This window comes from Delphinus delphis, chromosome 14, assembly GCF_949987515.2.
Source record: "Delphinus delphis chromosome 14, mDelDel1.2, whole genome shotgun sequence".
Taxonomy (NCBI): domain Eukaryota; kingdom Metazoa; phylum Chordata; class Mammalia; order Artiodactyla; family Delphinidae; genus Delphinus; species Delphinus delphis.
The window spans coordinates 13254060-13268117 of NC_082696.1; the positions used below are offsets into that span (position 1 = coordinate 13254060).

At 42.1% G+C, this 14058-nt stretch overlaps 1 protein-coding gene across 2 annotated transcripts in view; it reads left to right on the forward strand.

Moving 5' to 3' along the window:
• Positions 1-6492: 6492 nt before the first annotated feature.
• RGS17 (regulator of G protein signaling 17) overlaps positions 6493-14058 on the forward strand; it is an 87225-nt gene continuing 79659 nt past the window's right edge. For both annotated transcript variants that reach the window (XM_060029749.1, XM_060029750.2), the window contains exon 1: positions 6493-6597. The gene's annotated coding sequence lies outside the window, so the exon portion shown is untranslated. The remainder of the gene's footprint in view (positions 6598-14058) is intronic.

Genomic DNA, 14058 nt, shown 5'->3' on the forward strand with positions numbered 1-14058 from the left:
AATCCCAAGAAAGAAATTCAGAGATCAATTTGCATTACCCCAGCTTATTTATCAAGTGAATTTATTGTTTCCAGAGTACTGACTTTAAAGGGACAACAACAGTTTGAGAGTTCTTCAAGAACTATTGTCCTGAATATAGACAGTTCCCCCTTTTTCAAATTCCTTTGACTCCTAATTGACTAGAAGAGAAATTTCAAATACTAGACAAATATAACATATCAGATATTGCTAATAATCACCATCATATTTCTTCCTTAATCTTAGATGTGGCCTCAGAATTCTACTCAACACAGTACTAGTCGTAGTTAGTTAGAGTTGGTGTGGAGATGAAATGAATTTGTCATATCTGAGATTTTAACTCCTCTCCCACCACAGTGTAGCCTCAACTGACATTTAAAACTTTATTACGTTATATAACTAAGCCATACTAATCAAGTTTTCCTATACATATCCTGTAATTCTCACTGAACCAACACACAATCTTGATACCACATTGTGGTTTCCAACCCAAATGCCCTTCTGCACATCTCAGCATATACAATTGGTCTCTATTCTTTGCTGGTCACTCAGAGGACCACAGTCACTCATAAGCACATGAGCATGATCTCTCTGGACTCTATGCTACTCACCACTTCATTTCTTATGTTCTGATTCGTCTACGCAACCCTCACAGAGCCCTGCATAATTAATGCCTTGCACATTGAAGGTGCTTAATATTTTCTAAGTAGCCGTCAACCAAAAGTATAACCAGTAACTTTCTATTTAAATATGTTATATGCTCAATCTCTCCTTTGAATTCTTATTGCAAATCTGCAAGCCATTCTAAACCAGTCTCGTGCAATACAAAGAAAGTTTTACGTGTGCAATTCCATGGGCTGCTTTGATCCTGTATCATTTCTATGCTGTGCAGTTGAGAGTTCTGACTGTAAAACATACAGTTTCCTTTTTCATCATTCTCTGGCCTACCTCCTGGAAAGAAAAGATAAAAGCGCATTATCTTAAGTGTTCTCATTGATTTCCTCTGGCAACTTCATGTATGTAAAGCCTATCTCACTTGAATTATAAATTCTCAATGAAAGGTACTATATTTTCCACTGCATTTCTATTCCCCAGAATGTCAATACAGATGCTTTCTAAGAGCTTTGTAAGTGAATGGGTGAATGAATGAATGAAGAGATGGAAGAAACTCGAATAGGCAATCATTCAGGATTAGGTAAATGCTACTAATATTCAAATGTGAAGACAGGTGGGACTGTAAAGTATTTTCATATCATATTTTAACATAGTCACGCTGTAAAACTAGTTCACAGAAAATCAAGAAATCAGGGAGACATTAAGAAGCCTTTTGCAATGCGAGTATAGATTTTTCTGATCTGCAACTTATGTATATTTCAATATGGAACTAAAAATTAGTCACCTGGGCCCTTCCGGATACTAGACATCTTTAGCAAACTGTCCCTCTCCATACACATATATACAAAGATCTGTGTTGACTTTATGCACCTCTGACTTTATACTTGCTCTGTCATGAACCAAAACATAGTAAAGATGGTGAGAAATTAAACCACTGCCTGTCTCCCCTCTTCCTTCCATCCAGCTCTGGAAGTAGGTCTGACAAAGCAGAAGCCTATTCCATAATCCCACAACCGTCATCTACAGGCCTTTAAAAATCTCAAAATAATACAACATTGACCATTAAGTTCTGGAACTTTTCTCCATCCACAAAGAATCTGACTGTAATCATTGATCATCATCATATTCTCTAAGTGAGATAAACACTTCACTCTTTTTCCGTGGAGGAGCAGAGGACTGTTGTCCAACATTGCATGATAGATCTGTTGTACCAAACAGAGCGTGAGTATGCGGAGTTCATCTACTGAGAAATTCTATAAAGTACTTAGTGTGACTCAAAAACAGCTCTATCTTGTCAAGGCATTGTGGGAATGGCTTGACGATATAGAATTTATGGTGTACAAAATTGGGCATAACTGATAAAAATCACATGAAGGTGTTTATATCTACTTCAGTGGACTCATTCAATTGAAATGTGAAAAATGCCAATTACCCTATAAAATCACTAATGCTATTCTGAAAGAATAATATTGAGCCCTTTAAGTTCAATGATGGTCAGTTAAACAATTAAGGAGACATTAATAACTAATGATTTCTTTAAAAATAAAGTATATATAAAATATGTAACCCTAATTATATCTCATTTTATATATTTGGGAGGCGGACTGTCTTGTCTTTCTTTCCTTTCTCTCACCTTCTTCAAATGTTAATGAAGAAATACAAGTATTTGGTTTTTTGTCTCCTCTGATTCTGCACACTTCTTTTTTTTTTATCACTTTTTAAAAATTGAAGTATAGTTGATTTACAATGTTGTGTTAGTGTCAGGTGTACAGCAAAGTGACTCAGTTTCCATCTAAATAACTTCCCTGAGAAGAGCCTGTTTCCAAAGTTTGAATGAAACTAGCCGAAGAAACATGAGGAGCCCCACTTACTAAAAATAAAGAAAAAGCATGTGTAAGCGGTCATATTTTAGCTATCCTTCCACACGTCACTCTGGAGAAGTCTGCCCAGATGGCGCAGTCAGGGTTTCCTAGATTCAAACGAACTTCTTCCTTTTCCCTCCACTTTTCAAAGGTAAAGCAGATGTTTTTAAATAAATGAGCATGTGGGAAAAGAGAGAATAAAATGTAAAGATGTTACATAATTTCCTTCTGAAATAACCTTTGGGGGATACCAAACTAACTGAGGTAGACTCCATGTCTCCTAATGATGACAAATACCCTTAATTATGAGTAAATGTGCTATAAATATTATGATGCTCTGTGTTTTTCCAGCATCTCGTCTGCACATACTTTGTCTTCAAATCTTCTGTCTGCCTCCTATAGCAAAATCTGCTGCTGCATCCAGATTCTCTCTACTTGAAAAACACACTCGTAATATCATGGAAATATTCATGATCAAATGCTGCTTTTCATATCTACCACACAGCTGTTTAGTGATGAGCTCTGAAATTCTGTATAAAGAGAAGAGAAGGCATCCCCACGGCCAAAATAAACTGAAATCCATTTCTGAGTCACTTATAATCATTTTATATAACATTTACATTTTTTGCAAAAAACTTGAAGACATAATGCCAGGCTGTAGTAGACATTAATAAAGTTTATTGAGTTGAATTATTGACCTATCCATCATTTGATATCATTGGAACTCCAGATATTTCCTAAGACCCAGATATACACACGGAGGCTGCAAGTGATGAAGGTCATTAAAGCAGTGGCTGGTTCCACCCATCTCTCTAACACTCAGAATATGGCGACGTGTCCAGTTCCTAGAGTGCTATCACTGAAGATTCTGGCTAATACACAAAGGATTACACAACAAGCTACAACCAGGAAAGAAAGTCACCAAGAGGTTGCATTTGAATTCAGCAAGTAAACGAGTAGCAGAACAGCCAAGTTGTCATAGGTGCAAACCATTGCCCCAACGGCCATTATTACAACTTAGGGAAGTTCACAGAAGTAAGATGTTTTTCTTATCAGGTATGTTTGTTTTAAAGTTGGTTCTAGGAACACTACTTTGGCATCTAGTTGAGATGTGTATCATTCCATGGAGCCGTCTTTGACAGGATGGACAGGGGAAACAATATGGTCTACCTGCGCACTTCTGGGAACCAACAGATTCTGACAGGCAGTAGTGAGGTCCAAGAAGAAGTGTCAGGAAAAATAAAGAAAACTTTTTAAGTGTGTTATTTATTAATTCAGTCATGCATTCATTCACTAAATACTTACTGAGTATGCACGATGTGTCAAATCCCATTCTGGGCATTAGAGATAAAACAATGAAAAATGTAGGGAACCCTCTTGAGAGACTCTATCGTAGAGGGGGATGAGGAGATAATAAACAAGTAAACAAATGCAAGCTGATTCAGATAGTGAAAAATGTCTGGAAGAAAATAAAGCAAGGCGATCCGACAGAGAAGAACACTGGAGCAGATTACATTGGGTGGTTGGTTAGATAAGGCCTATCTGAGTAGGTGATATCTGAGCGGAGACCTGTGGGATATTTAGGAACCTACTATGCGGGAGGGGGGGCGAGCAGAGGATTCCAGACAAAAAGAACAGCAAGTACTGTAAGTTAGACTTATTCAAGAAACAGGCCGATGTGGCTATAGAACACGTAGACTGGGACAATATTAAATAGATACTTCTATGCTGTGCTAAGGATTAGGGTTTGTACTTAAAGTGCCATGAAATCTCATGGGGGAGTTGAAAGCTGAAGCATGACGTGATCTGGTTATGTTTGCAAAAGATCACGCAGCTATTGTTTGGAGAACGTGTTGACAGAGGCTTAGACTAAGGTTATACCAATGGGAAGGGAGAAAAGTAGGTGAATTGGGGCTACATTTTGGAGACAACATGACATGCTAATTAATTGGATGTATGGGTGAAAGAGACAAAGCAAGGATAACTTCTAAATTTTTGTCTGGAGTGACTGTGTGGAAACAGAAGAGAAATGGGTTTGGAGGGGTTAGATATTTGGAGTTCTGCTTTTGAGGTGCCTCTTAAACATAATAATACTATCTATGTTGTAGAGAAAACAAGAAATCTATGTGAAACATTAACCTCAGAACTTGGCACACAGTAATTGTTCAGTAAAAGCTATTATAATTATCTTCAAGTGAAGATGTAAAAGTAGTTGACATAAAAGAGCTCTGGAAGAGGTCACATGGAGATATAAATCTGGGAGTTATACAGAATTCAGTGATGCTCAAACCACTTTTTTTTTTTTTTTTTTTTTTTTTTTGCGGTACACGGGCCTCTCACCGTTGTGGCCTCTCGCGTTGCGGAGCACAGGCTCCGAACGCGCAGGCTCAGCGGCCATGGCTCACGGGCCCAGCCGCGCCGCGGCATGTGGGATCTTCCCGGACCGGGGCACGAACCCGCGTCCCCTGCATCGGCAGGCGGACTCTCAACCGCTGCGCCACCAGGGAAGCCCCTCAAACCATTTTTGATGAAGGACTTTTTTATTTTCAATGCACCGTGCGTGGACCAATACTTTTGTAAAATCCAACAAAAATGAGTTACTTTACAAATAAAATAAAACATACAAAGTCCAACTAGCTAATGTGCTTGGATGCCAAGGCAACGCCAAACTGCTATAAAAGTTTCTAAGTCTTCATCTCAATTTCTAAACATATCTCTCATTAGAGAGCAATAAAGAACAATTTGCAGACCAGCACAAGCCTGGGGAATACACTTTGAAGATCACTAGTACTCAGAAGCAGGATGTAGATAGAGAGGAAGGCCCTAGAGCAAGCGGAGACACAGTGCAGTCAAGTAGGGGTGGAGGTGGGGGAAGTCTAGGAGGGTGTTCAGTAAAGGAGCGTGAAACAATAACGCTGTTTGAATGCCTAAGCACACAAGCATTGGGAAACCATATACATTTACAAGTAATCAGTTTTAAATAGGTATAAGAAAAAAAGCCTAATCATTCCTGCCAGGAACTCTCTCCTCTTCCCACAGATGCCACATCTGAAGAGAAAGACACCCGCTTCCCTAATTCACCCTCACAGACACTTCAATCTAATCATCGGAGATGCAATCTAGCGCTGAGGATGCATTAAGTATCCAAAGCTCCTTCACTACCAAGCTGGGCTCCGCTTGGGAGCAGCACAATTATCAGACCTGATCGCTACGGAGCTGTCCGCGAAGGATGCTTCAGGCCCCAAGCATCAACATCTCTGTTAGTAAGTCACTACTCTTGCCCTGTCATCAGCATCTCTCACTCAAAACTCTGGCTCCAGGGGTCCTGACGTCTGAGACAGAACATATGCCCCAGATCCGAGAGCATCTGTGATCATTCTTAGGGAAAAGGGTCAGATTCTGGCTGAGGACTTCAATAAAGTAAAGAGCCCTTGATAAAGTCGAGTCTTCTGGTAAGCAACATTTGCTTAACTTCCTACTTCTTTGAACCCTCACGCAGGGACTGCCTCCACTGGGACCCCGCCGCTGCACCTGTTTTGTTCCTTAAAGACAGGATTCTGGTTTCAAACATTCGCCTGAAGCGCAGGGAAAAATAACGCGGGCTGCGGGTGAACGTGAAGTTGAAGGAGCCTGGGCGCGAGAGCCTCTCTCATCAAGGGAGGTTCCCAGGTCTCCAAGGTGCCCGCGAAGCCGCGGACCCCCGGCGTCAGAGCCCGGAGCTGCAACCGAGCCCCTCCGCGCCGTGGGCGCCGAGCCGAGGCGAGCGCGCTTGGGCCTGGCGGCCAGGGAGGGGCGGAGGCGCGCCGTGACTCAAGCGGTCGCACCCCCAGGGAAGAAGCGGCACCTCTGGCCGAGCCGGGCGAGGGGCTGCGCCCGCCCGCGGGGCGCATGCGCGCTGCCGAGAGGCTCCCGCTCCCTCCCCGCCCACCTCTCCCTCCTCCCCCTCCCCCACCACTCCCTCCTCGTCTCTCTTCCCTTCTCCTCGCCAGCGGGGAGCTGAAGTTGGGCGGATGGCAGCAAACCGGCTCCGCTAGAGGACCGAGCAGCTCAGCCTCGCGCCCCCGGACCCATCGGTGCGCTGCCCACACCTCCAGGCGACTGGGTAAGATGTTGCCTCTGATACCGAGCGGTGCTAAGTAAATGACATCAAAATGTCTGCTCTGCACCGATGGATGAATCTTTTAAAGGTGTGGGGGGGTGGGTGCGGAGGTGAAGGAAAGAGGGGGTGGAGAGTGCAACTGCCCGTGCCCTGGCGGGGCAGTCAGCCGGCGCGGGGGTCTCGGCGCTGCCCGCGGCGCCGCGGGAGGAAGCCCGGGCCGCGCCGCTGCTTTGGGAAGTTGGATCCCGCGTTGCAGCCTCTGCGCGGTCCGCTCGTCGCCCTCCGGCTGCTGCGGACCGGCTGGGCGAGTGTCCTGCCGGCCCAGGGAACCTTCAGTCGGGTCCCCGGCGGAGAGCTGGGCGCCTTGGGGATCCGGCAGCGAGGGCCGGGGGCGGCGGGAGACCCCGCGGGGCGCGAGGACCTGCCGATTGGGGTGGCTGTTTGTTAGAAAACCGAATGTGAAATTGACAGTGTCCAATCGACCGATCACCTCGGGGTGGTATTTTCTCTTGCTTCACCTTTGGGAAAATGCAAGTGGTGAGGGTGTGAGCCAAAGGGGGTGCAAAAATGCATACCTTGAGCATCGATAAAATATCAGAGGTGTGTGGGTAGGGGGCGGGGGCCTCTTTTGTTCTTTCCCCTCCCTCTGGTCGGAGGGAAGGGAGTTCTAGTGTGCACGGCTTGAGGTAGGTTTCACAGCCTTCGAGGGGGCGAGGAGGTGGAACGCCTGCCAACCCCCTAGCCGCTGCCCGGGTGGGTGTATCCGAGGCTCTCTTGCTAGAGGTGATGATGATTCTTTTCATTATCGATAGAATTACAGTTTAACAGCGGCTTACCCGCCAGCCTTCCTCCTCTCCCTCTTCTCGTGCTGCGGCAGAGGCTGGGTGCAGACACTCGGCCGTTTCCTCTACTCCCTACCTCCCTTTCTCTGTGAAAAATGTCGGAGGACTTGAGGATGGCGGAGAGACAGAGCTGGCCTCGGCAGCCGCGGAGGGGAGATGCTCCTCGCGAGCGGGAGGCTGCTGGCAGGGCGTCCCGGGCAGCCCGCGCAGCCTCAGGAGTCGCTGGGCTCCTGGAGACAGAGCAAGGGTCGCCCGGCCAAACAGATGCCAGCCGTGCGGGGACCCGCCCTGCGCCCCGGGGCACCCACTCACCTGGGACAATCTCGGTCGCTCCGGCAAGACTGATCCTGGCTCCTGGCATAGTAGTTTTCCTAACCACTCTGACCCTTCGATAAACGTTTCCTTACTTAAAAGAGTCACTTGAAGGTTTGTCTAGAGAACTTTGCAATCTTCCCACAGTTGTTTCTTTTTCTTTTGAAAAATCGTTTTACAGCCAGACTATTTCCATCATGGGGTGGCTATCACAGACAATAGAGAGAAATCTTGTAGTTGGATTCCCATTTAGCATAAGCGTTTCTGAGACTGCCATCTGCATTTCCGGCGTTCATACATACTGGTTTTCCTGGTGATGAACCCTCTGAAAATCATTTAATTGGAGAAATGAGAAACAATTTTCACCCCTGTAATGAAAAATAATGTTTTTCTCTCGGTTTCATAGCTGCTAGACATTATGTGTGTTTAATACTTTTGAAAGCTGTGGAACACTTTGGGTAAATTGTATTTGTTTCTAAAATCCTTTGTGGCAACAATAGTAGGTATCTATGAAATATACACTTTGCACTGATATCTAATGAAAAGGTGGTTTGTACTCATAAATTCAAATGAATGAGCAGTTTGACCTCCTCCAGTTAAGTTACTATTATTAAGCTGTTTCTTCTGTTAACAAGAGCTAAAATAGTAATTAGCACACTCATGGGAGAGGAGACTTATTCACTGTTTTAATAATCTTAAAAACTATATTTAAAGACCTCATGGTAGGGTAGTTTATTTACAATTTTGAGAAATGAGAAAACAAGTGTTTATCACTACAAAGGATTAGATGGTATCATTTATTAAATAAGATGAATCACCATGGCAATGGCACCTGATCTCAAGAGCCGTGGGCACTCATCCTTCCTCCTGAATTTGTAGTCTGAAAGATTAAGAGAACCACCTAATTTACAGAACAAACAACATAAGGTGTCTGTTGTGGCAGATTCTACCCTTTTTGCTCTGGTTCCTCAACTACTCCTTGGTGTTCAGTGGCCACAGAAGGGAATTAACAAGGAGGTTAATTTGCTCTTCCTGTTCGTTAATAAGGCGTCCATTTTCCTGCTCACATAGATATCTCTCTGCTTTTAGGGATCTTCCTACAGGGTCCTAATTTATTTGAACTCATAATGTTGAAAGTCTAAGTCATTATCATTTCTATGAACTTTGTATAATTTTTAATAATAATAATTAAAAAAAACAAAACAAAACATTCCTTAACGTTTCTTACCACTAGGGCTAGGAGCTTTGAAGAAAAGGAGACATGTACATATCCTCACCCACGTGACATTATTATAACAGCCAAATCTAAAACTAAATTGATAAAAATTCTGGTTGACTCACAGACTAAAAAGCAAGAAAGCATTTACCTGTTAACTTACAGTTGTAGAGATAGTGGCCTTCATAGTAGAAGCCCATTTGCTGCAAGGCATGGGCTTTTCTGGAAAAGTGAAAGGTGGACATGGATAAGGAAATGTGGAGCGAAGATGGACGGGAACACATCCAACGGCATTTCTGCTGAGAAGCCTTTTCCTGATAGTGCATCTCTGCTTACTTAACAAGGAAAATATTGCACCACCCAGAAGGGCAAATCCAAGGACCACTGTATACCCAGTGGATGAGAATAATTCTATGTGATGTTAAAAAGCATTTTATTTCATCTGATTACTACAGGTAGAGTATAAGCATGAATTCATTGTAGAGGCTTAAAACTGTATGACATTTCCAGGGGGTGTCCTGGATCCTCGGAAATATTATACGTTTTCATGGAAGGCTTAAAGAAATAAAAGTGTCCTTAGATGTAAGTAACTAGGTCGTTGCTTTTTGTTTGTTTGTTTTTGTTTTGTTTTGTTTTGCGGTACGCGGACCTTTCACTGTTGTGGCCTCTCCCGTTGCGGAGCACAGGCTCCGGACGCGCAGGCTCAGCGGCCATTGTTCACGGGCCCAGCTGCTCCACAGGCATGTGGGATCTTCCCGGGCCGGGGCATGAACCCGTGTCCCCTGCATCGGCAGGCGGACTCTCAACCACTGCGCCACCAGGGAAGCCCTGCCAGGACGTTTGATATTAGATTGATAGATACTCTCACCCTCACTATCTCTTCCCATCTTCACTTACCCCCCAGAGACTTCCCTAATATCCAAAGAAATTCCTTTATACTGTTATTCCTGCTGTGGTGCCGATACCTAGCACAATATCCGGCAAAAGGCAAGTGTTAAATAAGAACTTATTCAATTAATAAATTTTGCAGAACTGGCATGGTTCACAGAAGACTTCCAAGATTTTTACTGTTTTTTTTTTAGAAGCGTGATCATATTCATTACCAAATGTACTACATCTTTGGAGGAAACCATTTTGAGAATTGTCACTTTGTGAATATGCATGTTTTTCCTATAATATTTCTATTGTTGATCTGTTTCCAAACAAAGTTTAAATTACCTGTGGGCAGGCATGGACATGATGAACATGAGCTTTGGGTCAAGTTGACCTTAGCTTTTGTCCTGGCTCCTCCATTGAATAGCTCTGTCGCCATGGTCAAGTTACTTACCAGCTCTGAGCCTCAGTTTCTTCAGATATAACAGCAGGGATAGAGACCCACTTCCTAAGATGTTTGCAAGCATAAATGTGATGCAATGTGTATAAAGTGCTGAACATGTGCCTCGCATGTTTCCCAATATCTAAAGAACCGCTATTGAACATATGGGGAAATTTACCACAGGTTCGTTTCCTATGAATAAGTGGGACATTTTTTAAAGAATTAGAATCATATTGTAGAGCTTCATACTTACTTTTTTAAACAATTGACATTACTTTGTTGACGTTTCCCAAGAAATTGGAATTTTTAATATAATTTAGTGACTGCAAAATAATTCACCTTATAGCTGTCAATTTATTGGGCTATTCTTTCTTTTTTGAATGTTGACATTATTTACAATATTTCACTGTTTTAACTGATGTGCATCCTAAGGTGTAGGCTTTGTCTGCATACCTATGGCATTTTTTCCTTTAGGCTTGCTACTTAGAACATCTAGTTCTCACCAACAAAATATCATCTTTTAAAAACTCTTTGCTGGGCTTCCCTGGTGGCGCAGTGGTTGAGAGTCCGCCTGCTGATGCAGGGCACACGGGTTCGTGCCCCGGTCCGAGAAGATCCCACATGTCGTGGAGTGGCTGGGCCCGTGAGCCATGGCCGCTGAGCCTGCGCGTCCGGAGCCTGTGCTCCGCAACGGGAGAGGCCACAACAGTGAGAGGCCCACATACCGCAAAAAAAAAGAACAAAAAACACACAAAAAACCTCTTTGCTGAATCTAAATGCCCATGGACAGATGAATGGACAAAGAAGATATGGTACATATATATAATGGAATATTACTCAGCCATAAAAAGAAATGAAATTGGGTCATTGGTAGAGATGTGGATGGACCTAGAGTCTGTCATGCAGCGTGAAGTAAGTCAGAAAGAGAAAAACAAATATTGTATATTAACACATATATTGGAATGTAGAAAGATGAACCTATTTGCAGGGAAGGAATAGATATGCAGACATAGAGAACAGACATGTGGACATGGGAGTGGGGGAAGGGGAGTGTGGGATGAATTGGGAGAATAGGTTTGACATAAATACACCACCATGTGTAAAATAGATAGCTAGTGGGAACCTGCAGTATAACACAGGGAGCTCAGCTCCGTGCTCTGTGATGACCTAGATGGGTGGGATGGGGGGGAAGGGAGGGAGGTCCAAGAGGGAGGGGATATAGGTATACATATAGCTGATTCACTTCATTGTACAGCAGAAACTAACACAACATTGTAAAGCAATTATATGCCAATAAAAAATAAATAAAAATTTAAAAATTGTGCTAACTTGATAGATGAAAATGATATTTTTCAAACTTTTAATTCCTTGGTTACTAAGAATGCTGATAACTTTTTTGACATGCTTATAGCCATTTTTTTTTTTGTCTCGAAGATCGCTTGTTCAAGTCTTCTGCCCATTTTTCCATTGTATTCTGAATGATTTTATTATTTGAGTGCGAATGTTAATTTTAAAAGACAAGGCAAAAGCAAAGAAAGGAAATGCTTAGTGACAAAGAAGACACGTGGCAAAGACTACAGAGATCTTTGTGGTTGAATGGCTCTAGCTCAAATGGAGTGGCACAAACATTACCAAAGGCTGGAGACGGACCAGCCACAGCATTAGGGCTGCTATGTTGTCCATAACATACTGCCACCTGCCACCATGCTGGGGCCTTCCAAAGTGCACAGTTCCTTTTACTAGTTGAGGTCTGTCATTTTTCTGTTTGGGTACTATGCACACACACTCACACCTTATTAACAAGAAGCATCTACGTCACATGACAAGCTCTCAGATTTTCATTGATTGTTTCTGCCAGTTTTGAGTTTTCCTGAGATAAATGAGATTGAAAGGAAATATGGGAGTAGATGGAGGTCCTCTAGAGCATTCATTGAAGTTTCTCATCAGAATGAAATCAATTAAGCTTCATCATAAGGCCATGTCATATTAGAATCCTGTCATCTCGTTTTTAAACTGGAGGTGAAATTTAAATATTTAAAAGTTGAGACTAATCTAGTACCTTAATGAGCTCTCTATCTGTAGTGTTTCACACGATTCAGTGCTCTGATAAGTTCCCGGTTTTGAATTTTTAAATTCTGTGACTATTGACAAATTTGGTTTCAGAAGCTTAAATATTTAGCTTGGAAAATCTATAAAGTCCCTTAGATATTAAACTACCTAGAAAGGATAAAATTTTATAATTTTTGCTGGTTCCAGTTTATCAAATATAGTAAAGCCTCAGTAATTCAGAATCAGCGAACCTGGAATCTATAATGAACAGGAGGCCCCTGTAGGAGGAGCAGTGAGCTTTGGTGGAACAGAAAAGCTCGTTTCAAATAGAACTGGATTTGAGTTCTTGCCCTACTGTTTTCTAGATGTGCAGGCTTTTTCATTGAATTATATAAATGCTTTATACTTGAAATTCTAGAATGAGTAATAAACATCTAAAATCTCTCTGAATTCCTTAAACTTTGTATTTTTCAAAAAAAATCTCTGTGTCAGTAAATATAACTTTATTATAAACAATGAATGTGGTTCACAAAGCAAATATTTACTTCCTTGGATTAGGTCACAGCCTTTTCACAGCACTTCTGATTGGCTATTGAAATACAAAGGTTTTAATTCAAGAGCCATGGCATTAAAAGAAAACAGACACAACCCAGGGGAAATTATGACATAAATGAAACGAGCAGGTAAGTGTTTATTTCATTTCTTTAATTATCTCGGGTCTTCCCAATGGCATCGTGAGTTAAATCCAGTGAGAACCTTTTGTGAAAGTTGACAACACTGTCTGTATCTCTAGTATCAATAAACGGTAGGGGCTTGTTTTTTTGGTGTATTATGACAGGCTATCTAGAGATTTTAGGAGTCCATTTTGTTTCTAGGAAAACTACCCCATGTCTCCACCCTGTTTCCCTCAACCCTTCTACTTTTTTCAGGCTTCAATGAATCAAAATCAACAAATATTTGAAAGTCCGCTATGAGAAAAGTAGCAAGCTATGCGATTTAATTTAGAGGGTGTGAAAAAGCATATGGAAAATTGCCCTTGAAAAAAAGAGACTTTAGAAGCAGCTTATGCAATTTGGTAGAAAGAGTGCAAATTTTGGATTCAAATAACCAGAGATTTGGCCTTAACTTTGTTGAGCCTTAGTGTCATTATCTGTAAATTAAAGACTGATTGTACATACCTTAAAAATGTTGAGGGAGTAAGTGAAATTATGTCCATAATTTGTCATGTATTGACAATCACTATGCAACTGTTATATACTGTACTAGAATTAAATAATGAAAAATAAACCCAAGAATAATTAAAATAATAAATAAAATAATTAAAATAAACCCAAGAAACATCCTGTAGATAAGTGCTTGAAGGAATGTTCATTTCTTACCAGTATTTGTCTTAACTAATGGGTCCTTATTCATGTTGAGGCTGCTCTCCATGTGTCTGCTGTGTAATTCTTTCCTGACCAACTTGTTTAACCAACCTGTTAAGTGAACATTCATTCATTCATAAAATTCTTGAGCACCTACTATGTGCCAGGCTCTGCGATATGATTTTGGATGCAGAAAAATGCTTAAACATGGCCCCTTTCCACAAGTTCACACAGAAGCTTCTTCAACTTAGTATTATTTTGCTTTCATCGGGTGAGCCCTGGTCATTCTCAGTTTACAAGTCATAACTAGATACGACATGGAAGGAATGAGCAAGGATCTCCTTCGGATTTAGGAATTTTAGGCCC